The following is a 21,393-nucleotide window of genomic DNA, read 5'->3' as shown; positions in this document are numbered from 1 at the left end:
CAGGTAAGTGCAGGGTGTGCATGGAGGCTCGGGGAGGGTGAAAAACGGGCCTCCCGGAAGTTCTGGAAGGCTGGAAACAGGCCCATTTCTAGCTTCCAGAGGCCCGGCAGTCCATTTTGCCACGCCCACCATGGTCACGCCCACCCAGCAACTGGACAGAGAAACGGTTGCTAAAATTTTTGAAGCCCACCCCTGACTGTGTCGGTTTAGCCACTCTGATGGCTTCCAAATTCCTCCTGAATTTCGGTTGTCACAGACTAACACAGTTCTAACACAGTTCTCACACAATGTGCCTTATTTCGTGTCACTTTCTCCTATTTGCACTTTTTCACAATTTGAAGGATAAAATTTTGAAGCAGGGAAATGACCGGTGCAACTAAAGTTTCTGGGCAACATAGATCAAATTGCATTTAAAAACTTCCCTAACTAGACAACTGATTGTTTTTAATTTTGCTACTCCCACTCTTTGCTAGTGATTTTTCTGCTGCAATTCGCACAGGAGAGAGAAGCAGATAGACATAATGCGGTTTGACCTTCTGCTTTCCCCCACAGCTACCCATTAAAGAAGGAAGCCTTCAAGGTATAAGTTGCTAGGTAGGAGCTTCAATTTATAAAATGAGGCTTGACACACACATGGTAAACCAGTAAAAAATGTGACTCTCAGACTCTTTCTCTGAAGCCCTTCAGAGCTCCAGGACACTTCCCCCCTCCCCCCTCCCCGCCCGCAACCTAATTCATCTGCTATCCATTCAGCATTTGCTATTAATTCAGTGATATTTAAAATGCAATGGCCAGGGTGTGGAGTGGAGTGGGTGGATACCTGATATTTCTGAATAATATTTGCCCTAACAAAGGCCTGCATGTCACCTGCTGCCATTGCCTTCTTCTTCCCTTTCTTCCTTCTCCTGAAGGAATCTCCTCCACATCTGCAACTGTAAGGCTTGACATGGACTTCTTATGGAAACAGCTTCCTCTCTTTCGCCCATGTGCTTTTTCTAATGCTGCCCCCATCTTAAGCCTTTAGCTGCCTCTCTTGTCCATTTCACAAGTCCCAGCATCCATGTGGCTGTAGAAATCATATGGGCTATGATTGGCTATGATTAAAATACTGAAGATGATGATACAACGGTGATTGGTCTCATTCGAGACAACGATGAATATGCATACAGATGGGAGGTTCTACAACTTGCCTGATGTTGTGACCAGAACAATCTGGAACTGAACACACTCAAAAGCATAGAAATGGTGGTAGACCTTAGGAAAAACCCTCCCATACTACCACCTCTTACAATACTAGACATCACAGTATCAACAGTAGAGACCTTCAAATTTCTAGGTTCTATCATATCACAAGACCTAAAATGGACATCTAACATCAAAAACGTCATCAAAAAAGCACAACAAAGAATGTTCTTTCTGCACCAATTCAGAAAGCTCAAACTGCCCAAGGAGCTGCTGATCCAGTTCTATAGAGGAATGATTGAGTCTGTCATCTGCACCTCTATAATTGTCTGGTTTGGTTCTGCAACCCAACAGGACAGACACAGGCTTCAGAGAGTAATTAGGATTTTCAGAAAAACAATTGCTAACAACCTGCCTTCCATTGAGGACCTGTATACTGCACGAGTCAAAAAGAGGGCTCTGAAAATATTTACAGATCCCTCACATCCTGGACATAAACTGGTTCAACTCCTTCCCTCGAAACAACGCTATAGAGCACTGCACACCAGAACAACTAGACACAAGAACAGTTTTTTCCCAAATGCCATCACTCTGCTAAACAAATAATTCCCTCAACACTGTCAAACTATTTACTAAGTCTGCATTACTATTATTATTAATCCTCCCATCCTTCCTTTCACCCATCTCATCCCACTTATGACTGTATGACTATAACCTTGTTGCTTTTATCCTAACAATTTATATTGACTGTTTCCTAGTATGATTTGACACTTATCATTAAATGTTATACCTTATGATTCTTGACTCTTGACAAATGTATCTTTTCTTTTATGTACACTGAGAGCATATGCACCAAGACAAATTCCTTGTGTGTCCAATCACACTTGGCCAATAAAGAATTCTATTCTATTCTATTCTATTCTATTCTATTCTATTCTATTCTATTCTATTCTATTCTATTCTATTCTATTCTATTCTATTCTATTCTACTTAGAAACTTCCTCAGTGTCTAGGGAAATTCTCAGTCATCCAGTTCATAGTTGTCCCAAAGGTGCTTTTTTTTCTTTGTTCATCCTTGAAGATGTTTCACTTCTTATTCAAGAAGCTTCTTCAGAACTGTTTTTTTTTTTTTTTTTTGCCTTTTGAAAAAGCACCTTTGGGACAACTACCTCAGTGCTTTCCTATCTCATTCAGCCCTCAGTTACTTTTTATTTTTAGGGGGGAAAAAACCTTTCCAGTCTATTATATATCATTACAATTACTTGGTAGGGTCTTCCTGAAGTTCTAAATTGGGCTGACTTCTATTTGTAACTCTGCACAAACTACATTCTTACCAAGACAGTTTTTTTTCCCCTTCATCTTTTAAATGGCAATGACATTTTGGGCTCAAAATCTTTTAAAAAGTATGCATTAGAGAAAGTTGCAAATAAAAATAAATATAATCCTTCTATGGTATGATTTAATTAACAGAGTTACATGGTTACCCAACTGACTAAGTGACTTGATGAATTATAACTGAATATATGCAAAAGTTGAAAGTATTGGAGTTACAGTGAGTTGTTCATTGTCTCCAGGAAACCTGAGAATGTGAATGAGTGAAGGGCAGAGTATTCTTTTTGCTCTTATAAACGCAAGCTATCAATCTGCAAATAATCTTTGAGGCTGATTCAGAAGATTAATTTATAACATTCAGCTTGATTCAGAAGTTGACAGATAAAAGTGTTTTTCTGCAGAATTACCCCTACATAGGAGATAGATGAAAATAATACTGGAAGTGGGTAGCCAGCATTCGGATCTGTGGAGTCCTTGGTGCTTCCTGGTCTTGATTGGTTGTTTGTTTGCAGATGTTTCATTACCTAACTAGGTAGCATTTTCAGTGTGTGTGAGTGTAGGGTTTGCTCCCTGTTTAAATACAGTAGCTTAGCCTGCTAATATTGGTGAGTGGTTTTCTCCTTAGTGTTTCCTTGGTTAGGATATTGTTTTCTTCTTGACTGTTTGTCTGATGTTAATCCTTGCTTATTTGAGTGTTGGTGGCAGGAGAAAAAAATATTTTTGTTGTTGTTGTTCCTTTTTTCTTAGCTTTTTTATTGTCTCTTTTGAATGTGGGTTGACAAGGTTTATTTCTAAGCATCTCTTCTGATCTGGGTTCCCTAGTGTATATAGATTATACAGAAAAATTATAATAAGATAGGGTATGATGTGCATATCTCTAATAATCATTCACATAAATATGTCAGGGGTGAGAAACTCATAAAAGGTTGTCCCCCTTCCCACAGCCTAGAAATGTTTGCCCCTGTTTTACTATATGCCATTAAAAATGATACTTTTATTTGAACCTTGTTTCATGGAACTCTTTCTAAGGATTATCATGCTTTGGAATGACCTTATCTTGTAGAAACGAAAAGATGTGACACTATGATTTTATATGTTCTAGTGTAAAAAAGTTGAAAGTGGTATATATTAATATTCTTCACTGGATTTTCTTCTTTTTCACTTTATTGTTATAATTGTTCTTTTTGGGTGCTGTTTTTGTTTTTTTGTCTGTAAAGTTACCCTATAACCGTGATGGCAAACCTGTGGCACGTAGAGCTATTTCTGTCAGCACGCGAGCCGTTGCCCAGAAGTGATTCATTGTGCATGTGCGTGCACCTCCCGCTAGCCAGCTGATTGTTGGGTATCTTCAGCGCATGGACAGGAGCAGGACGTGCACAGAAGATGCGTGTGCATGTGTGGAGGTGGGACGCATGCGGGAGGGTCATGCACGCATGCACAGAGGTGCACAGTGCACACAGACGATTGTGTGTACATGCACAGGGGGAGGGGGGTGTCATGCATGCATTGCATTATGGGTGCAGGCGTGCATGCACTTTTGCATGCGACGACGAAAAGGTTAGCCATCACTGCCCTATAAAATAATAAGCCTTAAAAATGCCTTGAAAGTTTATTGTTACAAGGTAGAGGCAAGTGTTGGCTACATGAAGAGGCACTGGTGACTAGATTGTTTCTCTTTTTTATGGTTGCATTTTAACCATGCATCATTACGTATATTGAAAAACAAAAATACGTTTTAACATCAGTGTTATTTTTTTTTGTGCTTGCTAAATTGATCATCATTGATTGACAGAAAATCAAAATGTACCACTTATACATATCAGAGCTTAAATAAATATAGATGTGTATATGCAAACAATCAAAACTAAAGGATTTGTGTTATTTACAACTGACCTCACATGCAGCCTGCAGCTATTGGTATGCATCTGTGAAACCAAACCAAATCTATTTCAAATGTAACACTTCTTTCAGCTGAATTTTCAAGAAATCATTCTCTCTTACCTACAAACTAAAAATATCAAATCTTACCTCCATAATTATTATCTAGAGTTGATCTTGATTAATCTATTAAGCATTATTCACATTCCCAACTGTTTCTTTTATTTTAGTCTGTTCATCAATTTCATAGAGATCTCTATCCAACAAGAGTTAGCCATAAGTAATTACTGTTAAAAAATAATGTAATAAGTTATTCAAGACTAATTTAAAGTATACAACCTTGAGTAGGACATAGAAATGATGGTTTTTTTCTTCTCTGATTGGTGTCAAAAGAGACCACCTTTAAAACTCATCAAGTAAAAACAGTAATGTTCAAAAGATTTAAAACAATTCTCTGTTATGTATTAATAAATGTATTATTTGAAAAATTGGAGCTAAATTGGTAATTATGTTTTCCATGAAGTTTTCTTTTCTCTGAAGAGCACTAATAGAATATATATGAACTTACTTATCAGGCACAAATCCCATTTTTCTAATATACAAAATTATAATTACATTTAGTTTTGTGGAAACTTGTTTCCTGAAATAAATTTATTGAAGATATTAGAATGAGACAAATATAAAGGATTTAATTTACAAAAGCTATTAAAACACACCTTAGTTGAATGTGTGTTTGAAGTTCAAATGAAAGACTATATCTGAATGCACTAATCCTTTGGAGAATCCATGACACCTGTCATGCACTGTAAAGATTTATAAATGTTTTCTTTTGCAAAGTCAACTACAAACATCATAAGACTTTCTGTAAATATATCTTCTAGCCTCTTTGTTTGAGCAGAAATATTGGATTTCCCATATTATAGTTATAAACCAGAGAAGATTATTTTAGATTCTTTTAAAAATATTTGATTAATAGACTTCCACTTTTGCCCTGGGATCAATCATTGTTTAATCATTGTTTTAAGTATTTGAAAATATTTGAATTATGAATGCCAGAATAGCAAGTAAAGTTTCTTCCATATGCATTATTTTTACACAAACACACACACACACACACACACACATACACACACACACACAGACGTACAGATATACATACATACATACATACATACATACATACATACATACACAGCATCTTGGCAATAAGGACATAATAAAGCCAACCTCTTTAACACATTCTTTGGCTCAGTATTTATAAACAGCAATGGATCATGCCCAGTATTTCCTAGTCGAACCAGAGACAACTACAGTGATCAAATATATATTGATTTTACAGAAGACAATGTTGAAAAAGCACTATGCAATCTAAAACCATCTCTATCTATTGGACCGGACAGAATATGTGCCTACTTCTTAAAAAAGCTATCCACTGCCATAGCCGAATCTCTAAGCATAATCTTTGAAAAATCTTTCAGGACCAGCTCCTTGCCAAAACTATGGTCACAAGCCACGGTCATCCCCATCTTCAAAAAGGGAGACCTCAGCCTAATTTAAAATTACAGACCAATCTCTTTATGCTGCGTCACCTGTAAAGTCATGGAATCAATTATTAACCAATCCATCATCCTCCACTTAGAAACAAACAACCTACTCTCCAATAAACAATTTGGTTTCAGGAAAAAACTATCATGTAATCTGCAACTCTTACACTGCAAAAACATATGGACTATACAACTCAATCAGGGCAAAGCAATAGACGCAATCTACATAGACTTCTGTAAAGCCTTTGATTCAGTGGTACACAACAAACTACTCCTAAAACTAAAATCTTACGGTATCTCTGGACACCTGCATTACTGGATAGAAGCATTCCTGCCAAACAGACAACAAATAGTCAAAATTGGGACCGTCCTATCAAATTCTGTACCTGTCAACAGTGGTGTCCCCCAAGACAGTGTTCTAGGACCAACTCTTTCCATACTCTACATAAATGACTTCTGTGATCATATCAAGAGCAACTGCATTCTCTTCGCTGATGATGTAAAGCTATTCAACATCACAGACAATACTGCTACCCTTCAAAAAGACCTTGACTATGTATCAGAATGGCCAAACAAATGGCAACTTCAAATCTCAACAAATAAATGCTCTGTCTTACTACATACTGGCAAAAAAAATCAGAAAATAAAATACAGGCTGAATAGTCAAGACCTTGTTGATGATCCAAACTCTGACAAGGATCTTGGAGTACTCATCTCAAATGACCTAAGTGCTAGAGCCCACTGTAACTACATAGCCAAAAAGGTGTTAAGAGTTGTTAACCTAATCTTACGTAGCTTTTTCTCTGGTAATATTACACTAATAACTAGAGCATACAAAACATTTGCTAGACCAATACTCGAATACAGCTCATCAGTCTGGAACCCACATTACATATCTGATATTAACACAGTTGAGAAAGTCCAGAAATATTTCATAAGAAGAGTTCTCCACTCCTCTACTCATTGCAGAATACCTTATACCACCAGACTCAAAATTCTAGACCTAGAAAACCTAGAACTATGCCGCCTTCAGTCCAATCTAAGTATAGTATATAAAATCATACATTGCAATGTCCTACCAGTCAATGAATACTTCAGCTTCAACCATGACAACACAAGAGCAAACAATAGATACAAACTCAAGGTTAATCGCACCAAACTTGATTGCAGGAAATACGACTTCAGCAACAGAGTGGTCAATGTCTGGAATACTCTACCTGACTGTGGGTTTTTTCCCCAAACCCCAAAGACTTTAACCTTAGATTGTCTACTATTTTCACCCCTTTCCTAAGAGGTCTGTAGGAGTGTGCATAAGCGCACCAACATGCCTACTGTCCCTGTTGTTTCTTTTATATATTTTTTATTTTTTCTTATATGTATCCATGTATTCATAACTATGTTTTTACTTATACCTATTATCTTGTAAGCAATTGACAAATTAAAAAAAAAATCTTACATGGCACAAAGGAACTGAATCTAAACCCAGTACAATATACATAAATTATTTGCTTGTCATAAATACGCTACTAAAATGTACATAACAATATTGCTATACACATTAAAAGAATAGAGTTTTTTTAAATGCATGAAAGGTTTGTATTATAACCTACAGAGCTGTGGAATTTCAAGGTTTAATTGAATGCATACATTATTAACTATGTAAGGCATTCTGCAATACCAATTTTATACTTTGCTTTTTCATGATTTGAAGGAACCAATGTGCACATGGGCGAATGAATTGAAAATAGGCCTTTATTGTGTGTCCCCAATTTTTTGCTTTTCTTTCTTTCTGTGTGTGAAGATCTTGCAGCATAAGAAAAATTGACCTACTTCTTCATCTCTATAAAATGCATTCTGGAGACATAAAGCCTAGAAGAGATCTGCCACCCCAATTTAAAATGTGTATGAACTGGCTGCTGTAATTTCTGATATACCCAATGATGAAATCTTTAACTACTTCACAGACATTGAATCTAAGTCCCAGAAAAAGTTATGGAAATCCTAAATTCTGACTTGTAGAAATATATTTAAAAAAAATCACATAGCACTAAGGAACACACTGAACAGTACAAATGATTGTAGGTCTTTAAGGTAGGCCAGGGCAGGAACTAGATAACAGAAATATCTTAACCCTATTTTATTAAGAGAGGCAATCTCTCTCTCTCCCTCTATATCTCTCTGAAACTTGAAAGCCTGCTCGCATTTCCACTTCCCTTCTTTTTATAATTCTTTTTATACTAATCTTTGTGGCAATCTTTGGTTTCTTTCTCATGCTTTCTTGTTTCCCCAAATTTCTAAATTCACACTTTTATTAATAGCCATTGCATACATATGACAATGAACATTGGCTGCAAGCTCTACTGTGAATGAACCAAAACTAGAAACATATTTCATTTTGTACATTTATCAATAGCCTCTGGTAATTATTGACAATATGATTACAATCCTCTTTAAAGACCTTAGAGACTAGGTTAGTAGGTGATACTACTAAGATCCTTAGTAGACCATATAAGGAAGAAAATCTATTCCTGCTGTCCTCCTCTTCCTCCTCCTCCACTAACAAGTAAAAATCATACCCACAAAGTACTGTATATAGAATGTTATGTGAACTATATATCTTTATATAACTTTAATATTGCCTTTAATATTGCCTATATAAACTCTAGCCCTTATATGTTGTTTTAATTGATATAACCAGTAATCTATGAAGTATTATATTTCATGAGCTGACCTTATTTCCTAAATAACTTAGTTCAATCAATGTTTAAGAATAATGTATCCAACTGTGATCAATTTTTCCTATATACACATAAACATATACATATGCATGCATACACACACACACACACACACACACACACATAAATATATATACACACTACACACACACACATACTGTGGATATAAATATACATAAATAGGTGACTTACTCTTTTCCAAGGCACATCCTGTTGTTGTGTCTCAGGACAGAGGGCTGAAAGAAGAAACAAAAATGTTTTTTTTTTTAATATCACTATGGATTTATTTATTTAATGTATGAGCACTACCCTTTGAAATGAAATGAAATATTTATTCATCCTTTTGTAACTTGGAAATTTCCCCAAAATTCTAATACGTACATTTTTCAACAAACACTGTTGAAAGATGTTTGATATTAAAATGGACATATTGATAGGGGTTCTCCCTTTTCTTTTTTCTGGTCCTGTCCTTCAGAAATAATGCACATATTCTGGCTAGTCAATCATACATGTGGAATTTTAGATTTTTCCTTTTGTTGGAATTAATGTACCATGACATTTTGTAACATTGTGTTATGCATTCAAACACTGTCCATGCACTCATATATAGTAAGATACATCTCATTCCTTTTAAAAACATTTTACATGATTACACTATAATATAATACTAATATATGATGCAAAAGCAAATTAAAGAAATAATTGACTTTCTGTTTCAACATTATGCTCTTAGAAGATTCTAGACAGGATTTGAATGAATGGAGTTCTAGGGGGCGGAATTGCAGACTACAGGAACTAGGAGCACTACTCAAGTGACCCAGAGGACAGAGATAAACCTCCATGTGCTTCAACAACCCTCTAAAAGGATGAAAATTACCAGCTGTCTGCAAGGGATATAAATCCTTCCATTCCCCACTATCCTGTCAAACTTGAAGAAGCTTCTTGGATGAGAAGTGACACGTCTTCAATAGAAAAAAAAAAAAAATATTCCAGTTGCCTCCTGAAAAAGCATCTTTGGGACAACCATGATCTGAAAGACTGAGAATCTGTACAGATCTGGAGAAAGTTAACAGCACCTAAACAATCCAATTATGATTTTCCTGGAATTAAAACCATATACAGGTAGAAAGTGATAGTGGTCCCCAAATCATATGACTGGAACCATTGGGCATTTTATACATTACTTGCAGCAGTTATATATTTTCTAGATTTTTAAGGGGGTAGGTTGGGGTCAATTTAAAATGCAGTAGCTTTAAGCTCCTTTAGTTTTTGTAAAAGATTCAAGGATGGTCTAATACATATGTCAGTAAGAAGTGATCAAGAGAGGAAGGAATTAGAAAATGATCCTGCCAAGAGTCTGAGATTCTCAGTCATCCAGGTCCATCAAAACCAACTCAGTAAAGTTGGATAAGGTAATTTGTTGGGATGGTGGGGAAAAGCATTTGATATAGGCATAAAATCCAATTGAGCAATACATGGTACAAAGACTGTTGGTGGCTAATCTTTACTAGGTTGTGGCCTATCATTTTAAAATGCTTTAAAATGCATTGATGGGAAAGATTTTTTTTTTTAAAAAAAGAGGTCAATTCCAAAAAACTGTCTTTGCAGTTCACCTTTAAGTATACAGCCTTTATCTTGTCACTCATTAAACTGTCAAATTGTCTCTTGCTATTTTTTAAAATCAATATCTATGCAGATTTTTTAAAAATACTGTACATATGCTGCATACATTTTGCTACTCTACTTCAAGATGGGGAGATAGTTCTAGAAAATTAGTTTCTCACATTCCTTTTAAATTAAATCATCTCAAATATAAGCTGAAAGACTAGAGGGTATTATTAAAGTGAAATAGACCATGCAGAATAGAGGAACTGGGAAGAAAGGAAAGTTAGAAATGGTACACAGACATGCCCACAAGGATATATTAATATAATATTTATCGTCAACTATGATAGTAAAATGCAAGCATGATGTTTTATTTTTATTTATTTATTTGTCGAGCATATATTAATTAAGAGATATAAGTATAAACATGATTATTAATACATGAAATTGATATGAATAAAAGAGAACATCAGGACAGGGATGGTAGGCATGTTGGTGCATTTATGCACGCCCCTTAAAGACCTCTTAGGAATGTGGTGAGGTCAACAGTAGACAGTCTAAGTTAAAGTTTCTGGGGTTTGGGGAAGAAACCACAGAGTTAGGTAGAGTATTCCAGGCATTGACCACTCTGTTGCTGAAGTCGTATTTCCTACAATTGAGTTTGGTGCGGTTTACCTTGAGTTTGTATCTATTGTGTGCTCGTGTGTTGTTGTGGTTGAAGTTGGAGTAGTCATTGATGGATAGGATATTGTAATAGATAATTTTTGGTACTATGCTTAGATCAGACCAAAGATGGCATAGTTCTAAGTTGTCTAAGCCTAAAATTTCAAGTCTGGTGGCATAAGGTATTCTGTTATGAGTAGAGGAGCGGAGGACTCTTCTCATGAAATATCTCTGGACTCTCTCGATTGTGTTAATATCTGATATGCAATGCGGGTTCCAGACAGATGAGCTGTATTCGAGAATTGGTCTAACAAATGTTTTGTATGTTCTAGTTAGTAGTACAATATTACCGGAGAAAAAGCTATGCAGGATTAGGTTAACTTTTAATGCCTTTTTGGCTATGTTGTTATAGTGGGCTCTAACACTTTTAATGTAACTTTTAATGTTGATTTTCCCCCTAAATCTACAACAGAGTAGTTTGTGCAATAGTTTATTGGACTGCATCTGATGGAAAATATAGTACTAGATTTCCAAATGTTACTAGTATATGGACAAACCTCATTGGTATCAGGTTAGATATACATGTTTAGTATATTGGGTTAAGTACTAGATTTCCAAATGTTACTAGTATATGGAGAAAACTCATCGGTATCAGGTTAGACATACATGTTTAGAATATTGGGTTAAGTACTAGATTTCCAAATGTTACTAGCATATGGACAAACCTCATTGGTATCAGGTTAGACATACATGTTTAGTATATTGGGTTAAGAACAAAAATAGATATTTGTAAAAATAAAATAAAAAAATCACTGTAGAAATATTGAAAAATTCATTTGATGCTACTTATATTATTTGTATTAAATTTCCATTAATATATTTAAGTTTGTATTAATTTTGCAATTCAAGGCGCTGGTTGTCATCTTTAAAGCCCTTCATGGCTTGGGACGAGGTTACCTGAGGGAACGTCTCTTGCCAGTCACATCTACCCAACCCATCAGAGTGGGGAGGCAGGGAATGCTGTGGGTCCCATCCCTGAGGGAAATACACCTGGTGGGACCCAGAAGAAAGACCTTCTCAGGGGGGGTGGCTCCCTCTCTCTGGAACATCATTCCCTCAGAGATTAGAACGACCCCCACTCTAATACTCTTCCAGAAAGCACTGAAGACCTGGCTCTGCCAGTGGGCCTGGGGAACCCAGAGTGGGATGGAGCCCATTAAATGGCTCATGTGATCTGCTGTTGCCAGGGCGTGGGGTGGGGGTGATTTTATTATTTTATACTATATTAATTTATTTGATTCTTTTTATTAGTTTTATTATTTTAAATGTGGTTTTATATTCTGTAAGCCGCCTTGAAACACCATGTGTGAATAGTTTATATATTGTCAACCAAACTACGTTATTTACGTATGCATAGAAGGTGGCAATATAAATTCAATAAATAAATAAATAAATTTGTATTTGTATGGAAGCTTAATATAAATACTCTTCCTCTGAGGGGTTATAATAGATGCCTCAGGCCTCTATTGAGATCTTTTGCTTTAAATATCAACATGATTGAAGGTAGAGATTTCAAATTTTCTCTTCCCAAAGCCCTTGGAATCTTTACATGCTTGCCCTGTTTCCTGTTTTGGGATAGTCACATTGCAGTTTCTGTTCCGCTGTCCCTTTTACAGGAAGCACCTTATTTTCAATTTTGGGGATTAAAAGGTTAAAGCGTAAAACTGGAAAACTTTAGTTCCATAGTGCCACACCAGGCTGTATAACATAGAGATGTGATGAATAGAGAATCGGCCCTTCCTCCTCCTCATTTCATGAAGGAAATCAATTTTGCAAGAAATAAAATAAAATTTTATCTTTTTTAAAATGTACAAAATTATATTAAAATCTTTTGTTTCAAATATCAACATGAAAACATTGCATGTTAAAGGAGACACCCAGAGCTGACTAGTGAATGCAACAGCTACTAATGAATAAACTAGAAAATCCAAAATAAAATATAATTATCTGGATGGAACATGGAATGGTGATAGAGTACTCTAATAGGGACTTGTCTGCATAAAATCTGCATAGAGACATCGGGAAGGGAGTTACAGATCATAAGATTCTAAAGGAAAAACAGTATGAATAAAGGCTGAAATTATACCCAATTTTATAATAGAAAGTAAAAACTTAGAAGAGTAATAATAATTACCTAAAGCACATGTGAGAATTTGGTATAGTGGTAAGGCATCAAACTAATAACTGGAAGACCATGAGATCTAGATCAAGAGTCTCCAACCTTGGCAACTTTAAGACTTGTGGCCTTCAACTTCCAGAATTCCTCAGCCAGCTTTGCTTTTTTACTGGGAGTTGAACCAGAGGTGGTATTCAGCAGGTTCTGACCAGTTCTGGAGAACCAGTAGCGGACATTTTGAGTAGTTCAGAGAACCAGCAAATACTACCTCTGACTGGAGATTTTACATTATCCTTCCCCTGCCACGCCCACCAAGCCACGCCCACAGAACCAGTAGTAAAAAAATTTGAATCCCACCACTGAGGTGAACTCCACACGTCTTAAAGTCTTCAGGTTGGAAACCCCTGATCTAGATATACCTTAGGCATAAAGTCAGCTAGGTGACTTTGGGCCCAGTCACTTTTTCTCAGCCCTAGGAATATAGTAATAGCAAACCTCTTCTGAAAAACCTTGCCAAGAAAACTGCAGGAATTTATCTACAAAGTCTCTGAGAATCAAGGAAAGGGGTGGGAAAGCAGACTTCCCCAGCTTCTTCTCATGTTATTCAGAGTTTGCTGGGGAGACAACTTCACTTTTTGATAGTCTCTCTTCATGGAGTTTGGAAAAAGTCTGTTCCTTCTTTTAAAAGATCCAAATTGACTTTGTAGATAACCGTGAGCTATGTAACACTCATGGGCATGTGAAGTCTGGTTAGAAGACTAGAATCACAATAGATCCCAAGGAAACTAACTTGCTTCTATTTTATCTCCACATTAAAATTTAGACAAGGTTGGTTGGACTGAAAGAAAATTTCTGGCACAGAGACTTCCAAGTGGAAATTTGGACCTTCCCATTCCAAAACTAACATCTTAACCACTTTGACTCTGGCTTTAGAGTGTTCTAACCAGCGGTGGTATTTAGCAGCTTCTGACCAGTTTTGGAGAACTGGTAGCATTAATTTTGAGTAGTTCGGAGAACCGGCAAATACCACCTCTGACTGGTGATTTTACAGTATCCTTCCCCTGCCATGCCCACCAAGCCATGCCCACAGAACCGATAGTAGAAAAATTTGAATCCCACCACTGGTTCCAATGTATCTGATTGGCAAGTTGCTCGGAAAATAAGTGAACAAAACATCTTCCTATTGCTATGCCTTTCTGGTTTCATATACTGAATCCAAAAATAATTTCTTGAAATAGGGTTGACATGGAAACTAAGTGAATTTTTATTACTCACAGTTACCCATAGCAAGCATACCCATAACAAACATAGTGATACATACTTTCATCATTCTACATTGTGATCCAAGAAATTAGCTCCCTCCCTAACCAAAAGAGGATCCCTCTATTATCCCAATCCCAAATTTATATCTCAATGCTCTCAGCTAGTATTTATTTTCCTAATATGATTTGGACTTGGGTATATAACCTACTGATCCTTCAGAAAGAATAGTGACCATAAGCCTTCCTAAAAGTCCTTCATGTTCACTAATCTCTCCAAATATTCTGCCCAGGATTGGCTATGCATGCCACATGAATAATCTAATAAGAAGGGCTTCATTCTAAATGCAAGATTCAGCTTCCCTTCCTAGCATCCTCCAGTGGCATCTAGCATGTGCCTGATTCCTCTCCTTGTTCTTGACTTTTCAGGAGGTTCTCACAATTAGATACAACTTTGGTAACTTGAGAATTTTGTAGACTTTATTATAATTTTGCATATTTCTGCACTGGCTTCTAGGAATTTTCCACTGGCTTCTAGGAATTTTCTATCATACAAATAATAGTTTTATAGGCCTTGGTATCCCAGAACAATCTGAGGCAAAAGAAGAAGGAGATGACAGAGAATGAAGTGGCTGGATGGAGTCACTGAAGCAGTCAGCGTGAGCTTAAATGGACTTTGGGGGCAGGAAGAATGGACCTAGAGGACAGGAAGGCCTGGAGGAATATTGTCCATGGGGTCGCAATGGGTCGGACACGACTTTGCGACTAACAACAATTCCAGTCCTTAGCCATCATTGCTGTTAAGCAAATGCTACCTTGGAGTCTAATCTGTGTACCTCTCTTCCTTTTACTCATCGTTTTTTAAGATGTCTGTTCGTTATCCTTTTCCCCTTAACCAAGCCCCAAATAATGAAGGCAACCATTTTCTTTTCTTGCACACACAGCATACTGTACAAACGGACAAATTCTGACTATAGCTTTACCCTACTTATTTAACCTACAGACTGATCTCTAATTTGGCTGTAACATTCAGTATAGTTTTTCCCTGTTATTTCAGTAGAGAGATGCAATATGTGATGAAGCATCATAATTATTGTTACTGTTATATACTCTCTTTTGAAGAATACTCAGCAAATATTCATAATTTGAGAAGTTCAAGCTTTATCCAAAAACCTATGAAGTGTCCAAATACCGCCATATATCCTTATTCCTTTTGTTCTTATTATATCACTCAGACAGGTTATAATCACTGTGATTAATTTTGCATTAATTTTGTAATTAGCCAACCCAACAAAAGACAACAATATGGGTTAAACATTGGCCTCTAAAATCATATATCATTACACAACTTTCTTATCTGCATTCCAAAGTATAAGGCTGATATAGACATTAAACAAATATAAATATAAATGTTGTGTATATTAATTAGAAGCTCTTCCTCTCAGGAGTAGTGTGATTGAAGTATTGGAACTGAAGGAGGGGAAACCTCCTATCAAAATTAAACCTCTCTCTCCAAAATACACTCAATTACTATCAAAGGGCTTAAAGTATTTAACCTTTAAAGTAAGAGTATTGCCTAGTATTGATTTATCAGGAATTACAAGCTAAGAAAACATGCTATGTTTCAGTTTGTTGATTACCTTCAAGGATATTCTTCTTTACAAAGACCATCTAGCTAGGGAATACTTAATTCCTTGGAACAGCTTGTCAATTATCGGCAAATATACTGAGTTAAAAAAAAATCACTCAAAAAAATAGATGGGGAGAGCAAGCAAAAATTAACTAGTCATTTGAATATCACATTTATTTTGACATTGCTGAAGCTATAAGATGCCAAAGTAAAAGTCCGCTTTGCACGTTTATGAATAAAAGACACCTACATGTTTAAATAATATTTTGTGCATTTCCACATACTTAGAAAAATTGAATTCTTAAAATTTGAAATGTCAAAGGGTGGATAAAAACATCAGCTTTGAAACATTATCTTGACCAGCCTTCTTTAATCTATTGACCTTCATTTGTATTGGGTTACCAATCTAATAGTTACTGATCACTTTTGATGGCCCCAAAAATGTACTGCCCTTCTAAAACATGTCAAGTTAAATAAATATAGAATAGAATAGAATTCTTTATTGGTCAAGTGTGATTGGACACACAAGGAATTTGTCCTTGGTGCATATGCTCTCAGTGTACATAAAGGGAACATACATTCATCAAGAATCATAAGATACAATACTTAGTGATAGTCATAGGTTACTAATAAGCAATCAAATCATATTAGGAAACAAATAAAACAATATAAATTGTGAAGATACAAGCAATACGGTTGTAGTCATAAGTGGGGGAGATAAGTACTAGGAAGGATGAGAGGAATAATAGTAATACAATCTTACTAAATAAGTTGACAGTGTTGTGGAAATTAGTTGTTTAGCAGAGTGATGACATTCGGGAGAAACTGACCTTGTGTCTAGTTGTTCTGGTATGCAGTGCCCTATAGCGTTGTTTTGAGGGTAGAAGTTGAAACAATTTATGTCCAGGACGTGAGGGGTCTGTAGATATTTTCACAGCCCTCTTTTTGAATCATGCAGTATACAGTTCTTCAATGGAAGGCAAGTTGCTAGCAATTGTTTTTTCTGGAGTTCAAATTATCCATTGAAGTATGTGTCCGTCTTGTTTGGTTGCAGAGCCAAACCAGACCATTATAGAGGTGCAGATGACAGACTCAGTAATTCCTCTTGAATCAGCAACTCTTAGGGCAGATTAAGCTTTCTGAGCTGGTGCAGAAAGAACATTCTCTGTTGTGCTTTTTTGATGACGATTTGATGTTAGATGTCCATTTTAAGTCTTGAGATATGATAGAACCTAGAAACTTGAAGATCTCTACTGTTGATACTGTGTTGTCTAGTATTGTAAGAGGTGGTAGTATAGGAGGGTTTCTACTGAAATCTACCACCATTTCTATGGTTTTGAGTGTATTTAGTTCAAGATTGTTCTGGTTGCACCACAAGGCTAGTTGTTCAACCTCCCGTCTGTATGCAGATTCATCATTGTCTCAAATGAGACCAATCACTGTTGTATCATATGCAAACTTCAGTACTTTAACAGGGGGATCTTTTGAAATGCAGTCATTGGTATATAGAAAGAAGAGAAGTGGAGAAAGCACATAGCCCTGGGGAGCTCCTGTACAGGTATCTGATGGGATTTTGTCTAGCTTCACCTGCTGCTTCCTGTCTGTTAGGAAGCTTATGATCCATTTACAAGTGTGGTCAGGTACAGCTAGCTGATTTAGTTTAGTTAGAAGAATATCTGGAATGATGGTATTGGGTTTATTTTAGTATGGATATACATTCCAAACAGATACCATTAGTCAACTTGTAATTGTCAAGGGCCAATCTTAACTACAGTATTATAGAAACTAAAAATGCATAGTGAACACACATACTAAGTACATTCATCTTAAGAGAGGAATTTAGAAAAGGACCGGGGGACATTGACTTTCCCTTTATGTTAGAGGATCGTTACCTGATCTAAATTGGGTAAATCCTAAAACATCTTTTCTAGTCAATATCTATGTGTTTCCATCCATGGTTATTTCTTTCACTTTTCACACAAATTTCTTCTGTGTCCAATCATACTTGGCCAATAAAGAATTCTATTCTATTCTATTCTATTCTATTCTATTCTATTCTATTCTATTCTATTCTATTCTCTCATCCTCCAATTATTTCTATCATTCTCCAATACCAAACTGTACTTCCAGGATTTCTTATCTTCTTTTAAGTAAAAATCACCACAATGATGTAATCCCCAATTGTAACTTCAAAAAAGGCAACTATGATCTTATAGACAACGATCTCTCATCCCTTGATTGGCAATCTCTATTCACTGGATGCAATACTGTTGAAGACCATTACAACATATTTTTACCTGAAGTCAAAAGAGTCATCAAACTATATGTACCAACAACAACTCCCAAAACAAAACAAAAAAGCAGATTACCCATAACAATAAGGAAACTTCAATCCAAAAAGAGATCACTCTGGCGGAAAAACAAATCTGGTCACGTTGCCAATTTCAAAAGCCGATACAAAAATTTATGCCACCAGATAAAGACCGAATGCACCAATTATCACATTAAACAAGAGAAAAACCTTCTAAGCACCAATTCCACCCATGCTTTTTACAATTTTGTAAACAACAAACTAAAAGACTCAAGGTCCATCCCACCCTTGATAGGACCTGATGGTAAAGACTGCAACGACAACACCATGAAAGCCAACCTCTTTAACACATTCTTCGGCTCAGTATTTGTAAACAGCAACGGATCATGCTCAGTATTTCCTAGCCATACCACAGATAACAACAATGATCTAATACATATCGATTTTACAGAAGACAATGTTGAAAAAGCACTACGCAATCTAAAACCATCTCTATCTATTGGACCGGATGGAATATGTGCCTACTTCTTAAAAAAGCTATCCACTGCCATAGCCAAACCTCTAAGCATAATCTTTGAAAAATCTTTCAGGACCAGCTCCTTGCCTAACCTATGGTCACAAGCCACAGTCATCCCCATCTTCAAAAAGGGAGACCCAAGCCTAGTTGAAAATTACAGACCAATCTCCTTATGCTGCGTCACCTGTAAAGTCATGGAATCAATTATTAACCAATCCATCATCCTCCACTTAGAGACAAACAACCTACTCTCCAATAAACAATTTGGTTTCAGAAAAAAACTATCCTGTAATCTGCAACTCTTACACTGCAAAAACATATGGACGACACAACTCGACCAGGGCAAAGCAATAGACGCAATCTACATAGACTTCTGTAAAGCCTTTGATTCAGTGGTACACGACAAACTACTCCTAAAAATAAAATCCTATGGTATCTCTGGACAACTGAATAACTGGATAGAAGCATTCCTGTCAAACAGACAACAAATGGTCAAAATTGGGAGCGTCCTATCAAATTCTGTACCTGTCAATAGTGGTGTCCCCCAAGGCAGTGTTCTAGGACCAACTCTCTTCATACTCTACATAAATTACCTCTGTGATCATATTAAGAGCAATTGCGTTCTTTTCGCTGATGATGTAAAGCTGTTCAATACCACAGACAATACTGCTACCCTACAAAAAGATCTTGACTATGTATCAGAATGGTCAAACAAATGGCAACTTCAAATCTCAACAAATAAATGTTCTGTCTTACATATTGGCAAAAAAAATCAGAAAATAAAATACAAGCTGAATAGTCAAGATCTTGTTGATGACCCAAGCTCTGTAAAGGACCTTGGAATACTCACCTCTAATGATCTAAGTGCTAGAGCCCACTGCAACTACATAGCCAAAAAGGCATTAAGAGTTGTTAACCTAATCCTACGTAGCTTTTTCTCTGGTAATATCACACTACTAACCAGAGCATACAAAACATTTGCTAGACCAATACTCGAATACAGTTCATCAGTCTGGAACCCACATTACGTATCTGATATTAGCACAATTGAGAAAGTCCAGAAATATTTCACAAGAAGAGTTCTCCACTCCTCTACTCGTTGTAGAATACCTTATGCCACCAGACTTGAAATTCTAGAACTAGAAAACCTTGAATTACGCCGTCTTTGGTCTGATTTGAGCATGGTATATAAAATCATACATTGCAATGTCCTACCTGTCAATGAATACTTCAGCTTCAACCATAACAACACAAGAGCACACAATAGATACAAACTCAAAGTTAACCGCACCAAACTTGATTGCAGGAAATACGACTTCAGCAATAGAGTGGTCAATGTCTGGAATACTCTACCCGACTCTGTAGTTTCTTCCCCAAACCCCAAAAACTTTAACCTTAGACTGTCTACTATTGACCTCACCCCTTTCCTAAGAGGTCTGTAGGGGGCGTGCATAAGCGCACCAACGTGCCTACCGTCCCTGTCCTATTGTTTCTCTTATTCTTCTTTATTTTTCTTATATGTACCCATTTCATGTATTCACAACTATGTATACACTTATACTTATTATCTTGTAAACAATTGGCAAATCAAATAAATAAAATAAAATAAATAAAATAAATAAATAAATAAAAGTATGCATGCTTCTCATTCCATGCAGAGAAGTAAACTGAATCACAGTTGAACTTTGGTGATAGGGCAAAGTGCCCTGAATCTATTGTGGGGTCAAACCAAGATGACTAAATCGAACAAATAGTTTTATTTATTTAACCTGTAGTCTACTAATACCCAATACAAACATGTTTAGAATATTAGGGGAAATAGAAAATTGTAGATATCCCAAGATAATTTTGAATTACTTTGTTAATATAGCAACAACTCGCCAAATATGTATAAAATAATCTTTAACTAAACTATTACTATGGTTAGTCAAAACTTTTTGCTGTGGTGGTGGTTTTTCAGCCAATGCAATTTCCCATGGTTTAAAACCCCATTGATTGAAAAACCATGTATGTTAATTTTCCAATGTTTTGCAACAGTAAATCTGGCAGCTAACAACAAAATTGGATTAATTTCTAATGTAAATCATTGTAAAATCCCTGGGAAACACAACAGTAAAGCCACAGTTGAATTAATTATTAATGATTATTGTGTATATTTCCAACTCCTTTAAAAAGTACAAAAAGAGTAAATAAATGGACAGAGGTAGTAATACTTTTGTAATAATATGTCAGATCAGCTAAATTAGAGGCTAACATGGAGCACAATAGTCTTCTACTTGTGACCACAACTGAGCCCAAAATTTCTGTTGCTATTTGTTAAGTGAATTATGCCTCATTTAACAATCTTTATTTGCACAGTTGTTAAGTGAATCACTGTGGTTTTTAAGGCAATAACATAGTTGCTAAGTGAATCTTACTTCACTATTGACTTTGCTTGTCAGGAAGTCACAAAAGATGATCATATGAACCAAGGACACTGCAACCATCATAAATATGAGTCAGTTGCCAAGGGTCTGAATTTTGATCACGTGACCATGGGATGCTGCAACAACTGTATG

The 21,393-nt window shown here is 36.1% G+C and overlaps 1 protein-coding gene across 28 annotated transcripts in view; it reads right to left on the bottom strand.

Annotated features, from left to right (window-relative positions):
- The window catches only part of PTPRD (protein tyrosine phosphatase receptor type D), a 1,313,296-nt gene that overhangs the window by 877,066 nt on the left and 414,837 nt on the right, over positions 1–21,393 (bottom strand). For all 28 annotated transcript variants that reach the window (XM_087957701.1, XM_087957705.1, XM_087957708.1 and 25 more), the window contains one exon: positions 8,867–8,910. The gene's annotated coding sequence lies outside the window, so the exon portion shown is untranslated. The remainder of the gene's footprint in view (positions 1–8,866; positions 8,911–21,393) is intronic.

Source organism: Notechis scutatus, chromosome 2 (genome assembly GCF_049901735.1).
Source record: "Notechis scutatus isolate UNSWTSFEM ecotype Mainland chromosome 2, rNotScu1.2, whole genome shotgun sequence".
NCBI classification, from domain to species: domain Eukaryota; kingdom Metazoa; phylum Chordata; class Lepidosauria; order Squamata; family Elapidae; genus Notechis; species Notechis scutatus.
Note: the sequence above shows the minus strand (reverse complement) of the source record. Positions and strands in the feature narration are given on the sequence as shown.